The sequence below is a fragment of the Salminus brasiliensis genome, chromosome 14 (genome assembly GCF_030463535.1).
Source record: "Salminus brasiliensis chromosome 14, fSalBra1.hap2, whole genome shotgun sequence".
Classification (NCBI taxonomy): domain Eukaryota; kingdom Metazoa; phylum Chordata; class Actinopteri; order Characiformes; family Bryconidae; genus Salminus; species Salminus brasiliensis.
In genome coordinates this window covers 34,630,825-34,637,944 of record NC_132891.1, presented here as the reverse complement: position 1 = coordinate 34,637,944, position 7,120 = coordinate 34,630,825, and the positions used below count along the sequence as shown (strand labels likewise).

General features: G+C 41.1%; 1 protein-coding gene across 1 annotated transcript in view; it reads left to right on the top strand.

Annotated features, from left to right (window-relative positions):
• The first annotated feature begins 799 nt into the window (after window positions 1–799).
• itchb (itchy E3 ubiquitin protein ligase b) overlaps window positions 800–7,120 on the top strand; it is a 28,468-nt gene continuing 22,147 nt past the window's right edge. The window contains exon 1 of the mRNA XM_072696310.1: window positions 800–988. The gene's annotated coding sequence lies outside the window, so the exon portion shown is untranslated. The remainder of the gene's footprint in view (window positions 989–7,120) is intronic.

Genomic DNA, 7,120 nt, shown 5'->3' with positions numbered 1-7,120 from the left:
AAATACAATAAAAAATAAATCTAAGACCCCCAGTGAGCAAAGACTCACAAAGGGGACCCGACCCATGCTCCTCTGATCAGAACTATTTATTAATTATTAATAAAAGTTACCGAACCATCTAAACTGATCTACTGCTCAGGTGTGCAGCATATTCATAATCATACTATAATAATCATGCTGAGTAATGAGAGAGCAATGATGGGTAATAGTGGTGATATCATTGGGTGGTCCTCTTAGGTCTGAACATGGTCATTAGGCAGGTAGCAGCGGTAGGAGGGTGTGCCGCTGGTCTGGCATGGGTGGTGGGGATGGCGAGCCTGGTGGTCGGACCGGTAGGTGGCAGCTGGTCTGACGCAGGTAGAGGGGACCTCACAGACCTCACTTCCTTTTTGACATCATTCTTTTTATGTTTTTATTATTATTCATTTTTATGACAGTCCCTGAATTCCATTACAAACTGACCAATAGAAATTCCCCAAAATGACTTTCACATTTGACGTTGATATTTTGGAGATACCAGTTTTGCTGGTCGTTAAGCTGCATCACAGAGAGCAGCGCCATCTAGCGGATCACCTGCAACTGCTGCTGCTGCTCCACAGTTTGGTCAAATGGGCCGAGCACTGTAGCTAGCTGCTCGCAGGTGTGCTCGCACCTCGGACCTGCAGGCCTGCTTTTCTGCAGGCTCTCCGGCTCTGCAGGTGATGCTGTGATGCTGATGCAGTGGGGAGCAGCGACACCTAGCGGCAAAACGTGCAGTTACCTGTTTTACGTGTGTGATCCGCTAGATGGCGCTGCTTGCGGTCGGTGCGCTCAGTGGCTCAGAGCCGCCGCCGCCGCCGCTGCTGCTGCTGCCGCCCCACAGCGTGACGGTCTGACGGTCTGACGGTCTGACGGTGGAGGTTCCTCTCTTCCGGAGTGAAGCGGAGGGAAACAGCGAAGCTCCCGAACTGCAGCACCGCTGGACTCGGACCCAGACCGCCGGTTAGAGGTACCGAGCTGCTGAATAACACCCTGCGTTACTACCGGAAGCCTCGGAGCTGAGCCGGAGCTCCTGGATGTAGCATAGCTAGCCTAGCTAGCTAACGAAGCTAACTGCCCAGCTCAGGGCTGCTGTGATTAAGCTGTCAGCTTATAAACGCCCTTAATAAACACCCTGAACCCTGACCACCTAAACCACAGCCGCCTGAGCTTTTACAGAACCGGGTCAGAGCCGTATTCGGCTCGGAGAAGCAGCTTAGCCCTCCTCCGCTGTGTAGTCAGTCAGGCTAGCTAGCCGCTAGCTATTAGCTCCCAGGGTTCCGCTGTTTTCTGGGCTCCTAAAAGCTCCAGCGCTTGTTTTAGTGATAAATTAAGACTCGTGAGGGTTGTGGTTTAATACGTGCTGGAAAAGCTGCCGGTTGGTGTCGTTTCCTGGCTGTTGGACCATCCAGAGCCAGGCTGAAGTGGGACAGTTCCAGTTCCACCTTAAATGGTCCGGCAGCCGCTTTCTGGCGCCTGTGGCTTTTAAGGTGGAACTGCTGGAGGTCAGAGGAAGCCCACTAAAGCTGGCTGAGACCTTGTTTACTCCTCAGGAAGTCTTCAGAAGTGCCCCCCTCACCCTCAGCTGTGCCCCTGGGCAAGGCATGGACTCTACAAGTCCTCTGAAGGTGTCCTGTGGGGTCCGGCACCTGGACAAGACTCCTGTAGCTCGAGTCCCGTAGGTGGGTGGGTCGGTGGGTCCTCCATGAGCATCAGTGGGGGAGCCCTGGGTGCCCATGGCCCTGTCCCCCGGGTCAGCGGTTCAGAGGTGCTGACCACTGCATACCAGAAACAGCCCCCAGGACCTGCCTCTGAGGTTTTGGAGATGTTCCGACCCAGTTTGGTTCTGGTAGAGTGGCTCGGATTCTGCTTTCCTTATTGTACTGGTAGGGAAACCAGGAGTGGTTGTCTAACTGAAGCGCTTACCCACTCGCCATGACGACTCGCCATGAGGAAATTATTCATCTTTTGGCGTCTTTACAAGAGCACCTGACTGAACTGTACCTGTAATGAACTCTATATAACATTAGAATAAACACACATAAACAAAGTCAGTGAGAGTGTCTACCTGTAATGAACTCTATATAACATTAGAATAAACACATAAACAAAGTCAGTGAGAGTGTCTACCTGTAATTAACTCTATATAACATTAGAATAAACACATAAACAAAGTCAGTGAGAGTGTCTACCTGTAATTAACTCTATATAACATTAGAATAAACACATAAACAAAGTCAGTGAGAGTGTCTACCTGTAATTAACTCTATATAACATTAGAATAAACACATAGTCAGTGAGTGTCTACCTGTAATTAACTCTATATAACATTAGAATAAACACATAAACAAAGTCAGTGAGAGTGTCTACCTGTAATTAACTCTATATAACATTAGAATAAACACATAAACAAAGTCAGTGAGAGTGTCTACCTGTAATTAACTCTATATAACATTAGAATAAACACATAAACAAAGTCAGTGAGAGTGTCTACCTGTAATTAACTCTATATAACATTAGAATAAACACATAGTCAGTGAGTGTCTACCTGTAATTAACTCTATATAACATTAGAATAAACACATAAACAAAGTCAGTGAGAGTGTCTACCTGTAATTAACTCTATATAACATTAGAATAAACACATAAACAAAGTCAGTGAGAGTGTCTACCTGTAATTAACTCTATATAACATTAGAATAAACACATAAACAAAGTCAGTGAGAGTGTCTACCTGTAATTAACTCTATATAACATTAGAATAAACACACATAAACAAAGTCAGTGAGAGTGTCTACCTGTAATTAACTCTATATAACATTAGAATAAACACACATAAACAAAGTCAGTGAGAGTGTCTACCTGTAATTAACTCTATATAACATTAGAATAAACAAAGTCAGTGAGAGTGTCTACCTGTAATTAACTCTATATAACATTAGAATAAACACATAGTCAGTGAGTGTCTACCTGTAATTAACTCTATATAACATTAGAATAAACAAAGTCAGTGAGAGTGTCTACCTGTAATTAACTCTATATAACATTAGAATAAACACATAAACAAAGTCAGTGAGAGTGTCTACCTGTAATTAACTCTATATAACATTAGAATAAACACATAAACAAAGTCAGTGAGTGTCTACCTGTAATTAACTCTATATAACATTAGAATAAACAGTCAGTGAGTGTGTCTACCTGTAATTAACTCTATATAACATTAGAATAAACACATAAACAAAGTCAGTGAGAGTGTCTACCTGTAATTAACTCTATATAACATTAGAATAAACACATAAACAAAGTCAGTGAGAGTGTCTACCTGTAATTAACTCTATATAACATTAGAATAAACACACACAAAGTCAGTGAGAGTGTCTACCTGTAATTAACTCTATATAACATTAGAATAAACACACACAAACAAAGTCAGTGAGAGTGTCTACCTGTAATTAACTCTATATAACATTAGAATAAACACATAAACAAAGTCAGTGAGAGTGTCTACCTGTAATTAACTCTATATAACATTAGAATAAACACACACAAAGTCAGTGAGAGTGTCTACCTGTAATTAACTCTATATAACATTAGAATAAACACACACAAACAAAGTCAGTGAGAGTGTCTACCTGTAATTAACTCTATATAACATTAGAATAAACACACATAAACAAAGTCAGTGAGAGTGTCTACCTGTAATTAACTCTATATAACATTAGAATAAACACATAAACAAAGTCAGTGAGAGTGTCTACCTGTAATTAACTCTATATAACATTAGAATAAACACATAAACAAAGTCAGTGAGTGTCTACCTGTAATTAACTCTATATAACATTAGAATAAACAGTCAGTGAGTGTGTCTACCTGTAATTAACTCTATATAACATTAGAATAAACACATAAACAAAGTCAGTGAGAGTGTCTACCTGTAATTAACTCTATATAACATTAGAATAAACACATAAACAAAGTCAGTGAGAGTGTCTACCTGTAATTAACTCTATATAACATTAGAATAAACACACACAAAGTCAGTGAGAGTGTCTACCTGTAATTAACTCTATATAACATTAGAATAAACACACACAAACAAAGTCAGTGAGAGTGTCTACCTGTAATTAACTCTATATAACATTAGAATAAACACATAAACAAAGTCAGTGAGAGTGTCTACCTGTAATTAACTCTATATAACATTAGAATAAACACACACAAAGTCAGTGAGAGTGTCTACCTGTAATTAACTCTATATAACATTAGAATAAACACACACAAACAAAGTCAGTGAGAGTGTCTACCTGTAATTAACTCTATATAACATTAGAATAAACACACATAAACAAAGTCAGTGAGAGTGTCTACCTGTAATTAACTCTATATAACATTAGAATAAACACATAAACAAAGTCAGTGAGAGTGTCTACCTGTAATTAACTCTATATAACATTAGAATAAACACACACAAAGTCAGTGAGAGTGTCTACCTGTAATAAACTCTATATAACATTAGAATAAACCCACATAAACATAGTCAGTGGTCAGTGAGAGTGTCTACCTGTAATTAACTCTATATAACATTAGAATAAACTCAAATAAACATAGTCAGTGGTCAGCGAGAGGTCAATAAGAGGTCCCACCCCACAACTTGCGGGTCTTAAAGGATCTGGTGCTAACGTTAGTCTTGGTGCCAGTTACCACAGCAGGCCAGCTTCACAGGTCTTGATACAGATCTACTCAATGTTCGGTACTAGTGGTATTAGTGGTACTAATGTTGTGGCTGATTGGAGTATGAACCACAGCTCTTATCCGTGGCAGAGTCGCGGTAATGCTCGTCCTCTCGTGACCTGTTGCTTTACTCTTTGGTCCCGTCCCGCCGTGCGACGCTCCCACCGCCTCGCTCCTCACCTTTGACAAGGTGAGCAGCAGCTTGGATAATACAGGTTGTATTTGTGGCCCGACCACATGAGCAGCCATGAATTATTAACCCTGAGAGCGGCCCGTTAGTGAAAGTTTAGACACATCCTGTGTGCTTGTGAGAGACACTGGCAGAGAGCATGAATTATGCACAGCACACGAGCGGAGACAGCTCAGCACTCTGCGGCCTAAGCTGCGGGGAATTCGTCTAGAGTCGCGTCGAACGAAGTGATAATAGAGGTGTAAAAATGAGTGTTGCACAGGTATCTTATCACAAAGATACCGTATCGGCATTAGAGAGCACCGATACCAGGAAGCTTACTGACACCAGACGTTTAAACCAACCAGTAAAAGCCAGTCATCAATATTTATCATCATTAACAGACGTTTGATGATCTTTTAGCTTTCTGTCTCCATGTGGAGTTTTTTACCTTTCAGCAGCTTGTTTAAAGGTTTAGTACCTTTTTACACGGAGACGAGAACCTGAATGTGAAATTGCTGCATAAACAGAAATTGCTGTATTTTCAGTGTCTACCTTTAATTAACTCTATATGATATTAGAATAAACCCAAATAAACAGAAAGTCAGTGGTCAGTGAGTGTCTGCCTGTAATTAACTCTATATAACATTAGAATAAACACAATCAGTGGTCAGTGAGAGTGTCTACCTGTAATTAACTCTATATAACATTAGAATAAACCCACATAAACATAAAGGCAGTGGTCAGTGAGAGTGCCTACCTGTAATTAACTCTATATAACATTAGAATAAACCCAAATAAACATAAAGTCAGTGGTCAGTGAGAGTGTCTACCTGTAATTAACTCTATATAACATTAGAATAAACCCAAATAAACATAAAGTCAGTGGTCAGTGAGAGTGTCTACCTGTAATTAACTCTATATAACATTAGAATAAACACATAAACATAAAGTCAGTGGTCAGTGAGAGTGTCTACCTGTAATAAACTCAATATAACATTAGAATAAACCCAAATAAACATTGTCAGTGGTCAGTGAGAGTGTCTTGTTTAAAGGCCAGACTCAGAGGTTAGTACCTTTTTACACAGAGACGAGAACCCGAATGTGAAATTGCTGCACTTTCTGTTTCTAAATTGGCGTTTTTGTGTTTTTAAAGCTCTGAAATGTGAATTTAAACACCAGTGAAAAGCTGTTTGGTGAAGCTCAGCCAGATTACGCTTCCCCACCTGCATGTGTTTCTGCATTGTGGCCGTTTTTACTTCTATAGCTCTGAAACTCTGACAAATCTGCAGTTCCTCAACCAGTAAACGCTGCCCTTTCAAGCTTATTAGGTCTTATTTGGGATCAGATATAAAAAAGTACAGCATATAAAAAGTGGAGCTTCATAAATATCAGGCTTCGGAGCTGTCTGTCCAGTATTTAAGTCAGAGCTGGTATCGGCAGATACTTGAAAATCTGGCATCCTTAGTAATAATAGTTTCTGCTGTGAAATGTTGAACACGCCCACTATCGGAAGTTGACCCAACATTATTACACAGCGCTAATTTAACGCTATTGAGAGCAGAGCTAAATAGCTTATCATTAAAAAACAAACTAGGGCTCATTGATTCTTATGGAGGTCCCACCTCACAACTTACAGGTCTTAAAGGATCTGCTGCTGGTGTTAGTCTTGTTGTGTGCCACGGGGCATCATATCCAAAGTAGAGGACTTGCTCTGATCTCCACCCAAACGTCCAGCTCTTATCGTTTTGTGGAAAGGAAACACCAGATGTGGCTCGGTTAGGAAGCTGTAGTGAAGCAGACACGTCGGGTGCTGGTGAGGCTCTTGGGCAGGTTAGTTTTTAGACTAACATCTTAGCTATTAACCTCACCAACACCCGGCCTGTCCACTTCACCAGAGCTTCAGAACCAAGCCGAAACCAACAGCAGAACGTCCTCATCCAGAGAAATGGCTCGGTTATGAAGCTGGAAGCTGGTTTCCCCTCCATAACAGGGTGAGAGCGGGCGTATGGACGTTCGGGTGGATGTTTTTAATGTAGGACAATTCAGCTACAGCTGCAGGTCCTCCTTTTTTGGAGGGTGGTGGGTATAAGTCTCTGATCTTTAGGAGTTGTGGTCGTAAATCCTTCTCTTTTCCAGTTACTGTGACTCCCTCTAACGTTCTCACTGTATGTTTATTAGCGCTGTGGTTGTGGTGTGTAG